The sequence below is a fragment of the Protopterus annectens genome, chromosome 7.part0 (genome assembly GCF_019279795.1).
Source record: "Protopterus annectens isolate FY-2018-M chromosome 7.part0, PAN1.0, whole genome shotgun sequence".
Lineage (NCBI taxonomy): Eukaryota > Metazoa > Chordata > Ceratodontiformes > Protopteridae > Protopterus > Protopterus annectens.
Genome location: NC_056739.1, coordinates 478,871,805 through 478,895,345, shown reverse-complemented (window position 1 = coordinate 478,895,345; position 23,541 = coordinate 478,871,805). Strand labels below are relative to the sequence as shown.

Genomic DNA, 23,541 nt, shown 5'->3' with positions numbered 1-23,541 from the left:
GTTGCTACAGTTACAAAGATTGTATGTATTATGTATAGCTTCAGTTATTAAGACTCACTGTGTTATTCATAGCTAGAGTTCCAAAGATTATACACACCTACAGTTACAAAAATTGCCTGTATTATGCATAGCTACAGTTACAAAGACTGTGGGCAGGATTCACGAAGCCTCCATGTAAGTGTTACAAGGCTTACACAGAGGCTGCAGTTAAACGGTGTGACATCAGCATGTCATGCATATGCATGAGGGCATGCTGAACCACACCTAAGGCTAACACGGTCCGTGGAAGACAGTAGGGGGCGTGTCCGTAGGGCGAGCCCTGCAAACGGACACGCCCTCAGAAGAGTAAAAGTCCCGAAAGTAAACCCCCATGACAGAGTCCGTGTAAATGTGAATAAACACAGCACAACACATGCCCCCACAGACTATGAACATAAAATGTATAAATGAACATCTTATATATATCCACCATGCGGACCTGAAGAGACGGAAGCAGGACCAACTGAACCGTTGGATCCAGGAGGCCCGGCAAATGCCCAATGCCCCACTACTGAGTAAGTTACATGTAATTATTTATGTAAGAAATTAACCTAGCTGATATTATGGAGATGTGTATTCCAATATTACTTTATTTATATTACAGCTGCAGGTGTCCGTTCTGTGAACCGTCGAGCCTATGGCGATAGGCTGGCATGGTTGTGCCACCAAGCAGGTCAGTAATTCTCTCCCTGTAACTGTAAATAAATATATAAGTATGACAGTTAGCAAAAGAGTGCAGTGTAGTCACTAATTAATAAAATGTGCAAGTAACAGTGTAAGAGGGTTTGCAAGTATTGCTTGATTACAAAAGTGTGATGCAGCCTGTAATCCAAACATAAAAATGAAACAAGTCTGAAATAAAGATGTCCCACCTGTAATATAATAGTACATAACCTGCAGCAGGCTGAAAAGTACAGCTGCAGAAGCTGAGTAAAACACATGTGTGAAATATATCCCTGTTGAAATACAGAAACATGACAGAAGTGAGACTGTTGGAAAGGATTGTTATAACTACAGGTAAAACATGTCAATAAAGCCTAGAATTAAGTACCATCCTGAATTGTAAAAATAAAACAAGTGAGAGAGTGTGAGAAAGAGGTATGAATCCACCAATAAAGTAGTAATAACTCCTGAATAAATTATACTGCAGTCAGTACAGAATGAAATGAATGTGACAGGCAGAACCAAACAGTAACGTGTGGAAAATGGTACCGCAGCTGGAATGTGTGTCCCAAAATCTGGATATGTTGCTCTCAATCTGCAATATGCAGATAGTATGGTTGTCTGAAATACCAAACATCCACAGTTGTCTATAGCTATATAAAGCAAATGTAGCAGGATGATGTAGCTGAACAGAGCCAGATATGAATGTGAATGAATAAAAATGAAAATGTATATTGATGTAGCAGTAACATTCCTATCACCAGCCTGAAGTAGTTATCACATAGGAAACTGTAGGCAGAACTGTCGTGTGTATATATCTGCAGCTATTAGAAATGTGCAGCATATGTATTGGTATTTGAAGTTGTTAATTAAATTTTCTTCACCCTACCCTATAGCCACATATAATCCATTCCACGTGAAATTGGTATGTGCAATCACAATTAACACCCCTGAACATTTGTCCTGTTGGTTCATACATATTTGCATGTATGTTGATGCATCTGCCCTGTTCATACATCCAAACCTGATGGCCTGTTGCCATCAATCAACCCTGCATGTTGTTGGATTGTGTATTGCTGTTCAAATTATGCATGTGTTATGCTTGCTGTTCAATGGTTTGAATATATGGGTGTTTAGTTAATGGGAATACTAATGCATACTGTTACAACTAATTGTGAATGGTATTGTACGTTACTAACCCAAACTGTCATAACATAATACAAAACATAGGACGACAGGGAAGGCGGGTTCCAGCGGACCCACCTCTCCCTCCTCAGCTGGCGAGTGCACCTGGCAGTAGTGCCCAGGCTGGACCCTCCTCCGGTGGTCCTGTGCCACCTGCGGGTGGAAACGCTACAGGGGATGGGGCTCGTCCCCCCTCTGCAAGCGTGGCCAGAGGAGAACATCCACTCACCCTCCGTAATGTCCGGACTGTGGTGTGTAGGGAGATCCGGGACGCTGTTCTTGGGCCCCTACGCCAGCTTGAGGCACGGGTGGCACAACTCATGGGCGTGCCTGCTGCCCAGCCTACACAGCCCCCAGCACAGCCCCGTCCTGGGCAGTGAAGGCACAGTGGCAACTGCCCATGGGTGGGGATCTCAGTTCCACTGTTGCCATCTGTGGGCTCATGGGCTCGAGATATCCAAACATCCGTCCCTGTCAATTGTGTAACCCCCCACATGTGTCATACACCGCCCCTGTATGCGTCTTGTTTGTCTTGTCTGTTAACCTACCCAACCTACCTCCCCAGCTATACCGACTTCCTGTACCTGACATACCACTCTCACTTGAAAAAAAAAAAAAAAAAGGGCACTCTGTACCCACAAAAAAATGATGCCCCATACATAGCTGCCCATTTTGCAGACATGTCTGCTGGACATGTAAACTGTCAGTTACAATTGGCTGTACAACAAGTATTATTGTTGTCCTTACACCTCTCTCAGGGGTGGAAGGTTTCAAATGTCACACCAAATTACAAACATATGCACTGCTGTTGCTGATGAAGTAATGGGCAGCTATGGGCCTTACCTACATCCCTCCTGCAAAACCCGAGCTTGTTTCCCTACTGTCCTACCCTCTTTGTGACCCCTTTTTCACCACTTTCCTGTCTCCCCATTTTAATTTCTTTCAAAGAAATTAGCGTGGGTGTGCGCAAGAGTAAGCCCTTTTAAGCAGTTGTAAGCGGGTATGCGTGGAGCTGAACACCAGTGCGCATGCGTGAGCTCTGCGCAAGCCAGCGCTAACCCGCTTACAACTGCTTAAAAGTGCCTTAGTCACTCTGCATGACAAGGCCTGTAGTCTGCTCAAAAGCAAAATAAAATCCCACTGTCAGTCCCGAACCCAGGAAACTGTAGTCTGCATGACTTACCACTAAGCCATGACTGCTATATAAGAACATTGTGCTACAATAAATATATCATGCAATAGTAGGAATGAATGTAAAGGGAATACAGGATGTGTAGTATACAAAGCATGTCATGTATATTTACTGTCAAATGTAGTGGATTTCTGTAATAGTAGTGTGTGAACAGAAACAGCCATGCTAGTTGGTAGCTAGTAAGTAATAATGTCACTGTAGCACCTTGCAAGCCACACACATACTCACAGCAGGATAATCACTGCCCATACCCCACAACCTCTTACAGCAACACATCCAGACTAAGTAATAAAAAATGTGGAGCAAAGGCCCAAAAACAGGGACACATTTCAAATATTTCTCCGACAAACTTAGACAGTTGAGAGAGTAACAGGTTTTGCATTATGTTGGATGTCTGGAAGGGTACGAAGTCTGAAACTGAAATGTTTGTCACTATAGTCTGATTTGAGCCCTGAGTGATTTGCCAGAAAAAGCTGTTTATGAGATATGGACCAAAATATGAGGCAAAAATGTGGACATCCTGCAAATATGTGTACACCTGAGAGGTCTGACACTGCTATATTTGAATAGTTAAGAGTCTAGACATAGCAACAGTGACTGAGTTACAGGGATGCCCCACAGACTCCCTATGAAATGTACAAACAGTAGGCAGAAAGGTGTTACAACACATGCAATGGTAACTATGAAGTACTGAAAGTATGCACCACTTGCACGGCAGAAATAGTGTAGTAATACATATGCTCATGCTAACCCATAGTCACAACTGCAGAATACCAGACAATTTAATGGGTGTACCCCACTGATATGTACCATTCCATGAGGCAGATAAAAGATGCAACTGAGAGTCTCTGGGGCCTGCTCAGCAGCATACTCATATACCCTAATAGATGTCAAGGCCCAAACCATGGCCAGACCACACTGCATGCAGTAACACCCTAGCAGATATAGCAAGCATTCCAAGGTGTGAATGTACATGGAAAATAGGAAAGCCACAGCAACACACTACAGTCAAGACACCTAGCAGGCATACAAGTAGTGAATGTAAAGGGCAAATATTGAAGCCATAGCAACAAAGTGCAAGAGCCACTGCTATATACCAGTTACACCACATGTCCCACAGGAAAGCACACACACCCACATTAACAGTAGTAGTAGTCTTAGGTGTCAGTGTACATACACACTTAGTACAGGAAACTGGAGAAATGAATGGAGAAATGATAATCTACAACACAGCCGGAACTATGAGAGAGATACTAACCTTTACACTCACAGAACAGTGTCCACAGCATACCAGCATGGTCCCTGCCCTTAAACTCTGAAAGGGCTATGCCTATCTCACATACCTTTTTATAGCACTGTCCTGAAATCACAGTGAGAACTGCAATCAGTACACAAATGGCTGCATGCAATTAGCAAATGCTGGCTAACAATTGGTGTAGAGGCCATCACATGGACATATGGAGATACCTACAAAAGCATGCTGTACTCCCAGTCCACACATGCAATACTTTCATTGCACCCTCTGGAGGTAGGGAGAGAGAGAGAGAGAGAGAGAGAGAGAGAGAGAGAGAGAGAGAGAATAATAATACACAAACAAAAACACGTAACAAAACCTACTAGAAAGCTGACATCTGTCAACTGGAGCAGCAGCAGGACACTGATCCAAAAGGCAATGCAAGCAGCTGTGACAAACACAGGTAATGTAAAGTAATACTTTAAAAGTCTACATACTGTGAACCCTCCATATGTGTCATTGGTCTGTATCTATATGTATATGAAGATGTGCATAGGGCAGGGGACATACAGCAACTATCAGTGAAGGCTGTACATGCATATGTATGTGAGGGCATCTATGTGCACATATCAATGTAGGTTGAATGTAGGTTGTAGTGCAATGTACAAAGTAGGTTTCACAGTTATGTATGTTTAGCAGTATGTTAGTGTGTGTATACAGTTTTGTAAACAAACATGTTGATATACCTATCTATCATATGGATACGTATGTATGTCAATATATGTATGTATGTATATATATATATATATATATATATATATATATATATATATATATAATATGCATATATGTATACATAGATAGAGAGGGATGTAGGAATACATAGACAGATGCAGATAGATAGAATATGTACAAACATATATATGTAATACACACATACAGATATAGATATATGTAGATACATATACATAGACAGACAGATCTGACTATCTACAGATATGACTGTATATGACTATCTTACACTCCCCTGTCCCACCCCTCTGTCACTCTCTCCTCTCTGTCACACCCCCTCCATATCTATAGCAATATATGTACATCGATATATATATATGTGTATATGTATACAGACATATGTATATATATATATATATATATATATATATATATATATATATATATATATATATATATATATATATATATATATATATATATATATATATATATATATATATATATATATATATATATATATATATATATATGTATATATATATATGTAGAGAGAGAGAGATATATATTCTGAGTGAGGCACATGTGTACAGGGAGTACCATACCCCATTTCAAATCATCTACACCAGTAACCACCAGATATGTGATTGGCTGCCCACCACTGCATGTGTCAGGGGTGAACAGGGTCATAAATGTGTACAATAGTCCCCCCAATTATAGTCACAGTGGCACACTATTCCTGGAATACCTGTACAGGGTATGTGTCAGCAGACATGGTGTGTCAGCTATGGACATGTAGGTCAGTGTACCCCTCTACACCACACAATGGCTGCCACGGCATATACCTCACATGACAGCTACAGATATGGAGAAGGACACAGTGACATGTACGACACTGTGACAATGCACTCAAACACATTACCAATGCACAGTGACTGACAACACCACAGAGTGCACACATACTACCCACATAGAGGTTACCACTCCTGGATTTACATACTTAAGTCACACCCATGACAGATGTCCAACAACCATAGTAACACCTCACACCATCCACAACCTAAATGACCGCTGTGTGTCGTCCTTGACACCACAGTAGAGAGCACATGGCAGAGGTACAGGTTCCTACTCACAGATAAGACATACCCTGCAATAAACCACACAGCGTTAAGAAGCAAGACTCCCCATGAGTACATGTCACACATACCCCTGCTGAATGTTAGTCAGATAGGTAATATGACATATGAGTCACCCTGTGTAACTGTTTGACAGGAGCAGGTACCATCACATCACATGTGTCACAATGGTCAGGGTAGCAGAACAGTATGCTGCTGTAGTCCCAGGGGCAATAGCATATTGTATTGTATTGTATTGTATTGTATTGTATTGTACTGTATTGTGTTGTATTGTACTGGTATGTAGAGGTGCCTCCTTTGTGGAGTGGAACCACTGCTGCTGTACGCCAGTGTACAGGTACATATCCTGTAGTCAGGCTAGTGTTACATAGCACTTCTATATGCGGGTTTAGCTCCTCTTGAAGTTCATGTAGCATGCAACCGGGGATACCATCAGGTCCCATTGATGCTGTGTTTTTTGCTTTTCTGAGGGCGGCTCTCACCTGGACATCTGTGATGACAGGGAGGTTACATTCAGCTGGGATAAGTATGTCTTTGTTTGGGGGAGAGGGAAGGGGGAAAATTGCACTGAACCTGTCTGCCACAATGTTGCCAATATCTGTGGGTTCAGTGAATTATTTGTTGTTGTGAACTAACTATGAGCATATTGGAGGGTTTCTGACCAGGTTTCTAACATTCTGAAGAAGGCCTTGTAGTTATCTGTAGTGTCCCTGGTGATTTCCCTCTCAAAGTTGCCCATGGATGTTTGTATGAGAGAACATAGCTCTTTACTAGTGCTGATCAGACATGCCTTCCCTTTATGGAATTATGCTCTGTCTTGCAGTAGCTTCCATCTTTTGTTATACAATCTGTTTATGGCTGGGGTCCACCAGACAGTATGCTTTCCCTTTGTGGAGAGTGTCTTGGTCTTAATATGGGATTGCATGATCCATGCATTCTCAGAGATGTCCGTAGAAATCATTTGTGAAGGAGTCAGCATTGTGGGTTGTGGCTTCCACTGGCCCAGTGGGCTTAAAGGATACCATCTCAGTCTTAAGAAGTGTAAAGTTTGTGTTTGAAATGTTATTCACTGTAGTTGTTTGTGCTGGTGGTGGAGGTGGGATATGTATATCCAGGGCGATTAGTTTGTGGTCAGATCACAGTAGTTGATGATGTATCCCATACAGTACCTCGATACAAACCCCCAGAGTGAGGAGGTGCTTTGGACCTGAATCAGTGTGCTGGCTGCTGGGGTTTGTTAGTATGTCGTATGGAGTGTGCCAGGTACTGTTGCACAGTTGTTGGCTGAGCACTGATACTGGCCATTTACATGTGTATCCACCAATAGACAGACAGATGCTATATATGGGAGATATGTTGTATCACAACAGTCGAGTAGCATGTGTAGTATGTGTGCCAAATTCTGCTGACATATTTTGCTGATATCATTTTATTTCCTTTTTCAGGACCATGGCTCACCAGCACAATCCGGCATACTCTGCAGCCGAGGATGAGGAAATACACCAGAGCCTGGTGTGGGATTTTGCAATACTCTTTTCCCGCACCAGCCAGAATCAGCAGGAGAGGGCTGCACTGTGGCAAGACCTGGTCCATTGGGTAAATGACATAGGCACGCATAATAGGACATATGAGCAGGTACAACATCACTGCAGTGATTTAATCAGAAATGTCCATCAGCGTGCATCGGTTATCCACAGGCAACAGGTTGCCACAGGTGGTGGGATGGCTACACATCCCCCACTCACCAGACTGGAGGGACTACTCCTAAGTGTTGTGGCTCCAGCCCACCAACAACAACAGCAGCAGACCTGCATTATGATGGAGGCTGGAGCCACACAGCACCATGACTACGAGCGTGCAGGTAATATGCCATATGTATAGTTGACTGTTGTGTACACTGGTAGTTAATGCATGTGTGAGGTGTGTCCTTGGTTTGTAGCTGTCATCATAGTATTTAATGTGCAAGTGTGATATTCTCAATATCAGCAGCTGACCTGTGAAAGGCAACTGTTGTACTACTGACCTGTATCATACTCAGTAACAATGGCACAGTTGTGCCCACTGACATTAATTTCTTCACTTCTACAGGTCCCTCTGGTGTAACAGCAATGCAGCCTATCCATGCTGGTGAGTGTGTATTAACAATACCTTTAATAGTCTTGATAGTAATAGTAATATTAGGCTCAATCAGTAGTGCTCTGTGTATGCATGCAGGTGTGTCTGTGTGTTGATATCTCACATACTGAGTAGTGTGCAAGTGTGCAACTGTGTGCAAGTGTGCAACTGTGTGCAAGTGTGCAACTCTGTGCATGTGTGCACCTGTGCATGTGTGCATGTGTGCACCTGTGCACCTGTGCATGTGTGCATGTGTGCACCTCTGCACCTGTGCATGTGTGCATGTGTGCACCTGTGCATGTGTGCATGTGTGCATCACTGGTAACATTGTGTAGACATTGTAAACTGTGTTTCCTATTTCCCTCCCACAGGTTCTGGTGCTGCTCTGGTGTCATGCAGCAGGGAACCTGAATCAGGTGCCACGGGTACTGATAATGATGACATCTATGTAATGGCACAGGAAGGTGTGCCAGGGTCCATCATTGGTCAGTCAATTGACAGTACACAGCTGTCAACCCCATCAATGCACACAGTCATCCTGCCAATACATCCTTTGTCACCAATGTCCCTAGGTGATGGACAGGATACAGTGGGCATTGACCAGGGTAATGTGGTATCTGTGGCACATGCTTCCCCACACAGCAGCCATGGGCATGGCCTTGAGATGGTACCACACAGACAGATGCCCAGGGGTTCTTGTGGGAGCATCCATGGGTGTACTGCCCCTGTCAGACATGCCCACAGAGGTCTTACAACCTCAGCTATGTTTTGGGCTGTCATGCAGGCACAGTCACGTATGGAATGGTACACCAGACAGGGTCTGAGGGAGCTGACAGCATGGCGAACAGCCATGAGTGACAGTATGCGTGACACTGCGGCTGCCATCCATAATTTCACCGATGTCATAGACAGACATTATTGTGGGGACATATTAGATCAGTTCCACAACTACATGTCCATGAGCCAAGGCAATGGTGGACGGTTGAGGCGTCGCCGTGGGTGTATGCCAGCAACAGCAGCAGCTGGCAGCTGTCGCGGATGACAACAGGGCCGCGGCCGCCCCCATAGTGCCAGCAGCAGCCCCAGCAATGCTGGGTCTGTGCTGTCATCAGACCGCCCCAGGAGACCACGTGCATGTGGCTCTGGACAGGCCCCACAGGGATCTGTGTCCAGTCAATGAACACCTGCTTCTGATGTCAGTACCCAGTCTGGATTAGTACTGAATACGGTCCGTAGCACCCCTGCAAGGCACAGGTACCATGTCCGTGGCCAAAGACACTGATCTGTATGACCTGGCAGGTACAGTCTGTTGCTGTCCACAAACACCGGTATATGGCAGCCATGAGGTGGAACTGTGTGCATCCATACACGCATGTGAATTGGCAACACCTAGGGCTACCGCATACATGCACACACTGCATCAACATTGCCCCACCTTGTACTGCTGTCCCTCACCAACACACATACACATACATGTCAATTGGTGGTATCAGTGGCAGACTCAGGCATACCAAGTTCACACCCTGTGCATATGATGAAACTGTGCCACCTCCTGCAATCTGTAACATCAGTGCAGGTACAGGTTAACATGTTGCTGATGCACAGGGTGACTACATAGACATGTAGTAATAGTATCATGTTGTTAACAGTATAGTGTGCTGATATAATTGTGGGTATATCCCAGCATGCCTGATGCAGTAAGGGTATGATTGTCTTGTACTGTTTTCTACACCCATGGTAAGTACCATAGTGTATCATCTGCACATGTTTGCATACTGATGGTAAGGATGTCAACAGAAGGCCACATAAATAGGTAGCACAGGGGATAAGGTAATGAAAGTATTGATACGCAATGATGGACATGTAAACTGAAAGTGGCATGTTGCCCACACTGGACTCTGCAATGCGGATGTTTGAGGATGTTGATATGTGTGCAGTACTACACAACTGGTACAGGACACACAGGAGCACCCTAGCACTGCAAGCTCACATCTCATACCATGCTAGACAGCCCAAAACACAAAACTAACTTTCACAGGAGGGAGAGTCCCCATAAATGTCAGGGATACTGTGGTGGCAGGACAGGTAGCATACATCCTACTAAGTGTGGAACCACTGAGTGAAGGCTCAGTGTCTGTTATTTGACATGTGTATTACTGCAGGTATGAGCACCTGGGTTTCCATATGGTTATTATACATCCTGACGGTACATGTTCTGTACACTTGTGTGCACTGAGACTGGACCCTGGCCATCTGACCTGTGTATTTCCATGTACATGTGTATAGTGCCTGCATATTTGCACTGTTACCTACTGGAAGTGGTACAGCTTGTTTGTTGTACAATGGACTACATGCAGCCCTGCTTACTGTAGCTTTGTTTGCATGCATGTTTGCTTGCAGTTACCCTGGAACACTGATTCTACCTGCAATTCAGATTTATGGAGCTTCTGTGGATTCCTAGTGACATCTGCATAGCTTACTATATGCATGTCCATGTCTCACTTGACAGAACGTCACTGTTTGTCCTGTTCGCATGTACGTTGCCTGTGACACATTGCATATGACTTACCTGGCATTTGACCACGTGAGCAGTCATATATGCCAGTGCTAACTAATCACAGGCACTACACCCTCACATACTCACCTTCTGTACCTTGTTCCCCATTGGCCCTATGTGCTGTTAATCACCATGGCAATCACAATGCTATGGTAGCATGTGCAAAGGTCACTTGTCAGTCACCTCTATGGTACAGTTGTGGAATATGTGAGTCATGTGGCAATGTCATAGCTGCCACATGTACACAGTCAACCCTCTCCCCTACACATGGACATACAAAACATGTGTGAGATGCAACCACATAGCCAAACTGGGGACTAAGCACTCTGAACCCAGTACTGGCATAACCTGTCAGGTGGCATGAAATACGACAGTGACTACAGTACCAGTCTGATGTAGACCTACACTGACAGCAATCCAAACACATGAACACACTGGGACATTCGTGGAGCCTCAGAATAGCATCCTGCTTGAGAAGTAGACACCTCTGCAGCTGGCACACAGGCATACGTTAAGCCGGAACACAGCACGTGCAACACATAGCACACAAATCCTGTGTGCCAAACAGTCACAGCCTGTATGGCTAGACAACACACCTGCTACAGTTGTGTTAGGTACCTTTATTGTCTGGTACAGTGAGGTCCCGCTCACCAGGCTGGACAAGGTGAAGGTCACAGTGATATGCCCATGGAGCACTATGGTCCACCACATAACACAAGCATACAGGTCAGTCAGAGGCATGGACACATATGACTCAGTCATTGTCCATGCCACTATGGCTGACCTGTGATGTACCTCCCTGGACTACATGATAGGGAACATAGAGGGGCTCTCTGAGCATGTGGCACAGGCTGGTATGACCCTGACCTTGGTTGGCATCATACCCTCACCTAGAATGCTGAAGTATTACTGAATGCTGATGCATTACTGTAGCTACAACACCCTAGCTGAAAGGTTCCTAGCATGTAGTCACTGCATTGCTATGGAACAACTTGTTACCGCTCCCACAACAGGTGAAAACATGCAGCACCTGTTCATCAACAACATGTAGACTATATGGCCCAGACCAGATGTGTATCCCTCGCTGCTAGGATGATACCATATACAACTCACACTGTATATACACATACCACATGCAGCACCCGCACAGAAAACCACAGTCATAATGTTATCCAGTGCAAATACCATGTATTCACATGTGGCAGGCATCAGACATGGGAACTATTGAAGGTCACAGGTATATATGTGTATTTGGCACACACATACATCATATGTGTGCATTGCCATTACTGGTTTAATCGATGTCATGCATTATTGTGAACAACAACCCACACACATGGGCATTCTGTGTGACAAAAACACGTGGCATTTGTGGAATTCAAAGCCATAACTAACTGTGCTATGACAGTAGTGAGATACGCAGTAGCAGAGCGTGCTATTTGCATTACTGGGAGATTTGCCCTCTTCTGCTGTACTTGTAGGGTGCTGACATCATCTCTGTGTAGAGATTGAAATATGCAGCAGCTGGTGTGTTGTACTGGTTGCCAAAAGGGTCAGTTCTCTCACACGTGTAATTGCACACACCCTACTTCCACCCCCCCTCTTACTGTATATCCACGCAGGTTGACTGTACACTTTTCTGCAATTAGCTTGCTGACATGGCTATGGCACCAGTTGTCTGTTTCTATGTGGCCCTTTTGTGGGATGCTTGTGTCAGCTGGAGGGTAAGATATGGTGGCCAGTTTGTAGTCCTCTGCAAACTTGTTCAGACACAGTCCTTCCATGTTGGCCTGTACTTTTGGGACATATATACCAAACAAGGGTGGTCCCAGGACCGAACCTTGTGGGATGCCAGTTGTATCTGGTTTGTAGTCTGACATGGCTGCAGCATTGCTGACCATGTCAGTTCTGTCCTTGGTCTGGTTTGCAACCTCTCTACTGACATAGGGGTTTATATTTAAGCTGGTGAGCTTATCTATAATGAACACGTGGGGTATTGTATGGAAGCCTTTTGCAAGGTCCAGCTAGGCTGTGTGGACCACATTCCCCTCATCAATTACCTTAATGACTGTTTCAAATGAGTCAAACATGTTTAAGGGGCAGGATCTGCACTTAAGAAAGCCACACTGGGTAGGGTCCAGTGTCAGTAGATTCCCAATATCTTTATGTCTGAGGTACATGCTGATCCTTTCCATAGCTTCCCAGACCAAGCTTGTCAGGATTCTGGGGTGGTAGTTTGCAGTATCCATTCAGGCAACACCTTTGTGGAGAAGGACCACTGTTTTTGTACACTGCTCTTTGGGTACATATCCTGTGGTAAGGCTGACATTGAGCAGTAGTGTTATTTGGTGTTCCATTCTTCTTGGAGTCCATGTTGGACTCAGCCCAGGACACCATCTCGTACCATTGATGCTGTGTGTTTTGCTTTGTAGATGCTGGCTGTTACCTCAGCATCTGCAATGTCAGGGGGCCAGCACTCTGCTGGGATAGATATTTGGCATTTTGGGGGGGGGGTTTGCACTGCACCTGTCAGGTTGGATGTTGGCAATATGTGTGTGTGTTTGGTATGTTGTTTGTAATATTTGAGTGATTCAGAGCATATCTGTGAATTCCCAACAAGGTTCCTACCATCAGTTAAGAAAGCCTTGTGATTATCCTTAGTGTCCTGTACAATTTGTATCTTCATAGGTTCATAGGTTCATACTAGGCTATCCGCCCTAGGACATTTATAAGCCTATCCAGAGTGTGTGTGGCTTTCGCCACGCCTTGCTATGTGAATATTATGGCCATTTAGGATTTACTTTACTGTGCCTCTGTCTGGACATGACACAGTGAAGACCCCCAGTGTACATCTACGATCACCCATCCACTTGGCAAGATTCCTGTTGAAGAGAGTCAGTGAGGGGCTCTGCCTAACATGGAGTGGGATTCCGTTCCAGGGTGTAGGGAGCCTCTGGGTTATGTATCTGTCCCTCCAGCACATTCTATTTCATTATGTGTTGAGGTTGACATCTCTCACTCTCACAGCTCCTATGGATTTGGGTTTTCTGGGGTGGAGCATGTCCATTAATCCTGTGTTGGACATGGCCTTGTACAACAGGCATACAACGCCTCTGCATAGGCAGTATGTGACTGCATACAGCTGGGGTGTCTACAGCCAGGCAGCATATGACATATATTTGAGACCCTTTATCCTCTTGGTGAGGTACCTTTGAGGTCTTTCTAACTGCTGCAGGTGTCAGGTAAGGTACATCCCAAATGAGGCATTGTACTAAATTATGGGCCTGATAAGAGAACAGTATAGGGGCACAATGACCTCTGTTGATGTAGATGTGAATCCTTTCATGATAAGGTGACCAATATAGATGGTCTTCCTAGCCACAGTGGCAATGTGAGTGTCACATGACAGGTTACTGTCCACTTGTGTCCCTAGGTCCCTGATTACTCCTTCCATACATAATGGATTGCCACCCATGTGGTAATTTGTGAGTACCTTGTTTGGTATTTGGTGAGACATTCATACTGTCCAGTGTCTTCAGGACGGCTGAGTGGGGTTCCTGTGTGTGAGAGTGTGGTCTGTAGCATGCTACAGACTGTACAGCAGTTTTGCCTATGGTTAGTTGCACATGGGTAGTCTCCGATGCTTCGTGCATTGTCAGTTACCTGAACATATGGGTATCTGTGCTGAATATGGATACTCCCCCTCCTTTTATGTTTTGGTCCAGGTTTTGGGGCCATAACGCATGATATGAGGTATAACTTAGTAGTGCTGGTGTGCTGTCAGGAGCCTTGCTGCAGGTTTCTGTCACTGCACGGACATCAATGTTCTCCATACTGGGGAGGGCCTTGGGAGCATGCATGATGAGGTTTACATGTCTGGCATTGGGCAGTATTACCCTTATGTTTCTTTCCACTTATGTTTTCTAGGGAGGTGGGTTAGTCTTTTCAGCCTTGCCTACAAAAGGCTCTATGGAGGTGGCAAGTGCCTTATCCAATATCCAGACGCCCAGGGGTAACAGGTGCAAGCCATCCCTGGCACAGCAGAGTGGCTTGTCAAGTATGACATGCCAAGCAGACAGACATTGGATCCCCTTGGAATGACACCAGTAATTATGCCACTTGTTAAAGCTGATCATTCTGTGTTTGTACTGTGGCATCATTCTTGGTGAGGGTAGGATGCTGCACAAGGTTAGTGTCATACCGGCCAGGACTACATAATCGGAGAGCTCATCTATGTCGCTTTTCATGTAGTCCGGGGAGGTACATCTCAGGTCATTCACGCCAGCATGGACAATGACTGCATCATATTTCTACTTGCTTTGGGGTGACCTGCGTACTTGTGTTATGTGGCGCATTGTAGCAGCCTACAGGCAGCTTACTGTACCCTTTCCCTTGTTCAGTCTGGTGAGTGGGACAGCAGTGTGTCTGACTATGGAGTCACCTATTACAACTGTATCAGGCATGTTGTTTCTCCTTCTGGCCTGTGACTGTTTGGCACACCAGCTTTGTGTACTATGTGTTGCATGTGCTATGTTTAGAGGTAGTAGTTGCTTGGGTGTCTGCTTTGGAGGCCTCTGTTGATGTGGTGTGTTTGTAATTAGAGCCTCCGGGAATGTTTTTCTGTGTTTATGTCTTTGGTTTGCAGTTGTGATAGGTCTATGTGAGACTGGGTTTGTGGTGTGTGTGGTTACCTTCTCCTCCTGACTAGTTTTGACAGTACTGAGTTGAGAGAGCTCAGCCTCCGGTTTGGATAAATGGTTGCATCTCTCACATATATTTGTATTTCTTGGGGGGAGGTAAGGGTTGTCTGTGTACATGGGGCAGGTGTAACATTGCCTCAAGATTCACAGATTCAACTTGTTGTAGCTGGCCTTAGTGGATTGTATGAGTGGACATATTTTATTGCCATACTAATGATCAGAGATTACTTCCCTTTTTAGGTTTGCTCTGTCATGTAGTAGCTTCCTCATTCTCTTGCATGGTTTGGTAATGGCTGGGGTCCACCATGCCAGATGCCTGCATGTATGGCATTGTGTCTTGGTTTTATTTGGGATTGTATAATCCATGCATTCCTGGCAGTGTTCATGGAATGCCTGTATAACAGGTTCTGAGGTATGGCCCATATTTTGCACCTGCACAGGGCCTTTAATGGATTCCACATCAGTTTGGAGGAGTGCAACATTTGCTTTACACAAGCTTTTCACTGTGGTTTAATGGCCAGGGACTTTGGTCAGGATGTGTATATCCGGTGTGATTACTCTATGATCTGATCTTACCAGTGAGGGATACACTTCTCATCTTCCCATCCAGTACCCATGTTGCTGATTATCACATCCAGTATGCTTACCCCTCTTGTGGGAGTGATACGTTGTTCCTGGGCATTTTGGTTTATGGATTCTAGGAACCTTTGTCCTAGGGTGTTGGAACTAGAATAATGCTCCCAGTCTATGTTTGCGTATTTTCAGTCACCCAATATAATGTGGTTTGGAGGGCTTGATATATTCATGTATTCCAACATAGGCCAAGTGCAGTTCCTGGTGTTAGGATGGTAGTCTGTAGCAGGCTATAAACTGGGAGGCAGTTTTAGCCACTGTTACTTGACTATGGCTAGTCCATGCTGCTTCTTGTTGTGGTACCAACATGGGGGTGTGGTTATCCTTGACAATTATTGCTAGTCACCCTCCTTTTGTAGCTTGTTCCATGTTTTGAGGCTGTACAGCACAGTATGAGGTGTAATCTGGTAGTGTTAGGGTGTTGTTGTGAGCCTTGACCCAGTTTTCTGTTACAGGACAGATATCAACATTCTCCATACTGGTGGAGTTTAGACTGCATGCATCTTGCTGTTTAGACTTCTGGCATTGGGTAGCATTGCATCTAGGTTCTTATCCCTTGTGATACCTATGGAGGTGGGTTTGTGTTTTGAGCCTTACCTATTCAAGGCATGCTGTGGGTAACAGCAGCCTTTGCCAGTATCCATAAGGCCACGACTGTTAGGTGCACGCCACCCCTAGCAGGTGGAGCATCATGTCATGCTCAGCATGTCATCCCAGGCTGGCACACATTGGATCCCCTTTGACTAACAGCAATACTTCAGCCAATTATTGCAATTGATCATCTCATCTTCATATTGTGGCATCATGCTTGGTGAGGGTAGGATGTTAGTCAGAGTCATCAAGTTTGCATATACTACATGGTGTTACATTGCTTAACACATGGCAATCATGCCTCAGGTGGTGCTGCAGGGCTGCCTCTGTCAGATGTACATACTACACTCCCTGCACATGTTTGAGAGCAGGTTATGTCATTTTAGGCATCCCTGTTATTATATGAGTGAGTCAGAGAGGGGTATCATTCTCAGGGTTCCTACTGAGCCAGTGTATGTGCTATGCGTTGCCTCTTTGCCAAGGCCAGGGCATACTGGGCATGCCTCCTTCTGCCTACTGGGGCAGGCTCAGGTTGTTCCTCCTCTGAGTCACGCTCTGCCTGTGATGGCCTTGGCAATGGTGGGGGGCTGTTTGGCCCGGCCCTATGCTGGTCTTGCTGCAGTTGTTTTCGCAAGATCATATTATGTAGCATAGCACATACCATGACAATTTGGGTACATGTAGTTGGTGAGTACAGCAAGGCTCCACCAGATGTGTCCAGACACCGGAACCGTGACTTGAGCAGCCCAAACACACGTTCTATTACATTACGTGTTTGTGCGTGTGCCTCATTATAGCATTCCTGTTCAGGTGTGTGTGCGTTTCTGATGGGTGTCATCAGCCACGGCTCCAGTGCATAACCTGCATCCCCTACTAGGTGTCCATGTGGGATGTCTCCATTGGCAAATGTCTGGTACAGCTGCGTCAAATGCCAGATATGGGAAACATGGTAGCTCCCAGGGCAGCCAGCACACACATTCATTATTATGCCCTGGGCATCACACATGACCTGGCAGTTGATGGAGGGGAAGCCCTTGCGGTTTATGTAGGCCCTACCCCGCTCACTGGCTGGTGCTTTGATGCGTATGTGCGTGCAGTCTATTGCACCCACTACCTCAGGGTATTCCGCTATTTGCTGGAAGAGACGCATATTGCTGGCCAATACCTCACAGGCATTGGGGAAATATACATGATCACCGACATGTGCTGACATGGCATCCAGGAACTAGTGCAGTACCCTGGAGGCTGATGCCTGTGATATCCCCATCATATCACCAGTTGGTCTCTGGAAGGTACCTGTTGCTAGTATTCTTAGGCCAACACATACCTTGGTTTCCACTGGGATGGGTTCCCCTCTGTTGGTTCTGTTTGTGAGGTGTGGCCTGCACAGCTTGACAGTTTGCTGCAGGAGGTCTCTGTCCACTCTATAGCACTCCACTATCTCCAGCTCATGTAACCCATGGTAGGTGACCCTGGGCCTGTACACTCTTCTCCGTCTCCTCACTCTGGGTTGTCTGGCACCATTTGCATTGTCACCACCCTCAGCAAGTCACATATGTCTCCTTATGACAGCTATGGCAGCCCCTAGCATTTCTGCTCTGAGTTAAGCTTTTTCAGTTTTCACTTCTAATAGCTTACTCCTGTCTTGCAGTGTCTCTTGAGAGAAACATCCTGCACTGCTGTTTGCAGAGTTTTAAGTGCTGGGCTGGGCTACTATTCTGCCTGTGTAATTGCCTGCTTCTAATTGTTTTCACCTGCTAGCTCCAGCAGTATTCCCTGCTTGCTTCCTACTAATTCTGTTGCTTCCTTTTTCCTTTCTGTTTCCTCAGGGTGGAGCAACGCACATACCAGCAGAAACACGCTCACAGTGGCTTACACGCACGCACACATGCTTACACGGTTTAGAATCTTCTTATTTGGGTTAAAACACACGCACACCAGCGCAAACAGTCTTACAAGTCTGCCAACAGGCTCCCACATGCTCAGTCTGCCTTATACGCGTGCACACTGCCCTACTCGCGCCTCATAGCGCGCACACGTGCGCATGCATGCCCAGCAAGAAACTTCGCTGTTGGCAACAGTGTACACCTTCCATTTCTTGACTTTCCCATGCTTATCTTGTGGCACTCCTCTTTCCATGATATGTGTCTGACATCTGTCATGTAACACTGACCTCCAATGAACTGCATTTCTTTCTGCCATTCCCCCCTGTGATGTCACCTATCTCCTACTCTGTTCCTCCCCTTTATGTAACTCTTACACTACTTAGAATGTGCTCATTTGCTATGTGACAGTGGGATTCAGTATCCTAACACTCATTTACATCAGATTGCCTACTAATGCTTAGTTACATGTCTCAGACTCAGCTTCCCTCCTTAGCAACCACTAAACGGTGGCCATGTTTTTTTTGGTCTGCTGGTCCCTGCATTATAAATCCATGTATTGCATAAAACCCACATTTGTGGGTTTATAACCTTCATTTTTATGTTTTATATAGTGCAGCCCATTTGCGCAGGGCTGCGCTGCGTTTAAACATCAGCGATCACCGAAAAAAAAAAATTTATTTCTCATATTTGCATCAGGGTACCTTGCCAATGGCCACATATTTGGCCATTGGCATGCTGCCTGACACATATGCACCCTTTATTTGGAGCTGACATGGCTCCATTGTGTTATTTGCAGAAACATACTCAGTTGTCAACTGAGTACATTTCTGCAGATAACACAACTCTTACACGGGCTGGTTTGTGCTTCGTGGATCGCTAATCTACCTCATTTGCATGCCTTTCGGCTGCAAGTGAGGTGATTAGCATATCCACGCCCAGTCCGTGTAAGAGAAGTTTTAGCTGGTCTCTTACACAGAATTTCGGGCTGTTCCTGGATTGCGAGGGCTGCATGGAGTCTTACACTACTCTCAGACTCCGTGCAAGCCTTCATGAATCCTGCCCTGTATGTATTATGTATAGTTTCAGTTACCAAGACTGTCTATGTTATGCATAGCTAGAGTTACAAAGACTATCTGTAATATACATACCTACAGTTACAAATATTGTTGGTATTGTACTTAGCAACAAAATATTTCAGAAAAAAATAACTATTTTTTACTTTGCACCTAACACTTGGGGACAGAAAACTGCAAAAGTTACATTATTTAGATGGCTACTTGCATTTTGCATAGCTGCAGTTATAAAGTCTGTCTGTATTATGCACAGCTTCAGTTACAAACACTGTATTGTGTACTCCTAGAGTTACAAAGACTGTTTGTATTATACATACCTACAGTTACAAAGATTGTCTGTATTATGCATAGCTACAGTTACAAAGACTGTTATGTATTAGGTATAGCTTCAATTACAAAGACTATCTGCTATGCAGTGCTAGAGTTACAAAGACTGCCTTTATTTTGCATAGCTACAGTTACAAAGACTGTCTGTATGATGTATAGCTACAGTTACAGAGACTGTATTATGTGTAGCTACAGTTACAAAGACTGCATTATGTATAGCTATAGTAACAAAGACTGTCTGTATTACGTATAGCTACAGTTACAGAGACTGTCTGTATTATGTGTAGCTACAGTTACAAAGACTGTCTGCATTATGTATAGTTATAGTTACAAAGACTCTCTGTATTATGCATAGCTACAGTTACAGACTGTCTGTATTATGCATAGCTACAGTTACAAAGACTGTTATGTATTACGTATAGCTTCAATTATCAAGACTGTCTGTGTTATGCATAGCAAGAGTTACAAAGACTGCCTGTATTTTGCATAGCTACAGTTAGCTACAGTTACAAAGACTGTCTGTATGATGTATAGCTACAGTTACAGAGACTGTATGAATTATGTGTAGCTACAGTTACAAACAACTTCCAGGTAAACCCATTACTCACTGCACAAGATCAATAGCTACAGCCTCAGCTTATTTTATAAACCTATCAGCAGACAACTGTACTGCTGCAGCATGGCTTCACTGCATACCTTTGCAAGGCAGTATAAGGTGGGCATGATTTCAATGTCCAGCCTTTCAATCCTGTATCGAATTCTGTCATGATGCCACCCAGGTTGTACTGCTGGTGAGTAAGTCCTTCTGATGCAGTGTACAGACTAGGTCATGTAAGATACAATGGATCATATTTGGGTCATCTATCTTAACAAACGTATTATGTTTTTGAGACATGGATGCCAAGAAATTCACCTCAAGAGCAAAGCTCAAGTGGAGGTGAACCTTAACTCAGGAAAATGTTTTCAGTCCCCACAGCTGACCATAGTCCTGACTACAAATTTATCATAAACTAATTAGACTAAATATAAACCCCTATGTTATCCACTGAATAGCAAACTGGTTCACTGACAAAACAAAGTCTGTTAGAGCTGAACGGATGCTTCCAGTCAAGACAGTAGTCACCAGTGGTGTACCCTAGGGATCTATACTGGGACCACTCCTCTTTGATATGTACTTCTCTGACAGCAAGGGCCTGTGAGTGGCAAAGTATGCTGACAGCTGCAAACTGGGAGCTGTCAAAAATACTAATACTGCTATTCTTAATGCCTTAGTTTGACATGGTGCTGATATTTTGACTGGAGAATAGATTTTTAAAGATGTGAACTGTGTCAAAGCAAATTTGTGGGGTATGGTTAATGACCGTGGAAACTATGCTGGTTGCAGAAAGGCAAGGAAATGCCAGCAGATTTCCCAGTGCATCTGCATCAGGGTGGTTTAACCTCTAGAGCATCTAATTTCACTTGTGTTTGTGTCTAGCACAAGGCAAGTCATGGTGACATTATTGCATCTGACATATATTTATTTGGGTCACTGCTTATCTGAGCTGATTTATTAACATTTCTGTAAGGTGATAATGACTGATAGCAATCCTTTTCATATAGCAAGCGGAAAACAAGCTAGATGCAGTACAGTTAAGTGCCACATCATCTAGTAAGGAAATGCAAACTCTGTTTTTTTAATTTTTTTAAAGACTGTCATTCATGCATGGCATAGCCTACCCCACATCCTTGCCTTTTTTTGCTACTGCCCTCTGTCAGACATTTCAGATGACAAAGGTTATGTTTATATGTAGGTCCTGATTTCAATATTAAAGGACTTCCCCCTTTCGAGTGCGATCTATATTTTATTCATTTTCATTTCATATTTATTACAGTGATTCGTTCCTAAGCACTGTACAATTAAGAAAAGAAACACAGCAGGCAAATACCACAAACAAATAGCAGTACAAAAAGTGTCACTATAGTACAAGTAGGGTTTACAGTAGATCTCTCCCCAGCTTCAAAACTGAGTAATATAGGTTTTGTTTTTCAAGTGCGTGTAACAGTGTTAAGGAAAGTCACACAGTATTATTTTCGTATCCTATATGTGTAATCAACAGAGATCTCACTTTGTTAAAACCACTGCAGCAGCAGTGCATTTATTTGTAAGCACAGTGATGTGATTAGTTGTAATGTTGAAGTACCTCCTTTTCTATGACTAATACATCTTCATCTGAGTTCTCATTTCTAAGACTTTCTGTTTCTTTCTCTGTCATTACTCCTGCACTGTTACAGCTCTGCAGATGCTTACCTACCCATTAGAAGACTTACTTGGTACCCCAGAAATGTGTTGACAAAGTGAGTTTTGATACTTGCAAGTGATATGTCTCCCAATGTCTGCATGGATTTTCTCTGGTATGGGTATAATACTTTCCTCCAGTTTCAACAAAACAGGCTGGTTGTGAGTTTAGCCTTGCCCGTCTGCCCTTGGTTGTAGCTGAAGATGTTCTGAGGGACAGTTAACAAATAAATCAAATGCATGCATTTCAGTGTGGCTTGTTGTACTTACTATCTGTGTTTTTTTTTCCCAAAGAAGTAGGCAGTATGGATATTGAAGGCTATATCCCAGAACTGTGTGTTCTTGGATTATGCAGAGTTTGATTAAACAATGAATCATGACAGGACATGTGCCATTGTTTAACAATGTTACTCATTATGTGGATCAAATCACTAGGTAAAGCAAAGTGGAAAGATACCCTAAAGGTTACACGAGTCGATGCTACATCATGTGAGTGAATGTCACAGTCTTAGATTTACATGTGACTGCAGAGCTAAAGTTCACAGTGGAATGTATATCCTGAAATTATTGGACAACAAAGCCTTCTCTGCCTCCATGCAGGGGGCAAATCCCACTCTTTACTTAATCTAATGAGCTCTGAGATTCATACACCTTGGAGAAAGGAAAAGGGAAATTTCCCCTGCAGAATATTCCATGGAAGTAAGCACAGTTTTACAGATGGCAACAGTCACAGAAGCATCTGTATAACTTAAGACTAACATAAAACCTAGGTATTACTAGACTCTCACACAATGATACACTAACACGGAATGCTGTATTGTTATTCTACAATGCTTTATTTATTTACTGACCTTTGATTACTGGGAAAGTCCAACTGGGTAGGAGACCATTTTCAGTAGAGGCTCAGGGAGAAAAGCTCCAATGTATTACAAAACATTTTAAGAACAATAATTTTACAATCTTCAAAAACAATACAAAAAAAATCTATAGTTTGAATAATTATACCAACTCAAACAAATGAAAATAATGATTGAGAATAGATACAAGTTATATGACAATGATTTAATATTTAGAGATATGTAGGCCAGTTTATAGAGAAATTAAAGGAAAGTCTGTATAATACAAATAGAAACTTCAATACGAAGTGAAAGAAAACCATGCTTATGGTATATTTAGAAAGGAAGCTGAAGAGAGAAACTG

General features: G+C 43.9%; 1 protein-coding gene across 2 annotated transcripts in view; it reads right to left on the bottom strand.

Annotated features, from left to right (window-relative positions):
• LOC122806548 (ceramide-1-phosphate transfer protein-like) overlaps positions 1 to 23,541 on the bottom strand; it is a 233,102-nt gene that overhangs the window by 77,715 nt on the left and 131,846 nt on the right. The window lies entirely within an intron of this gene.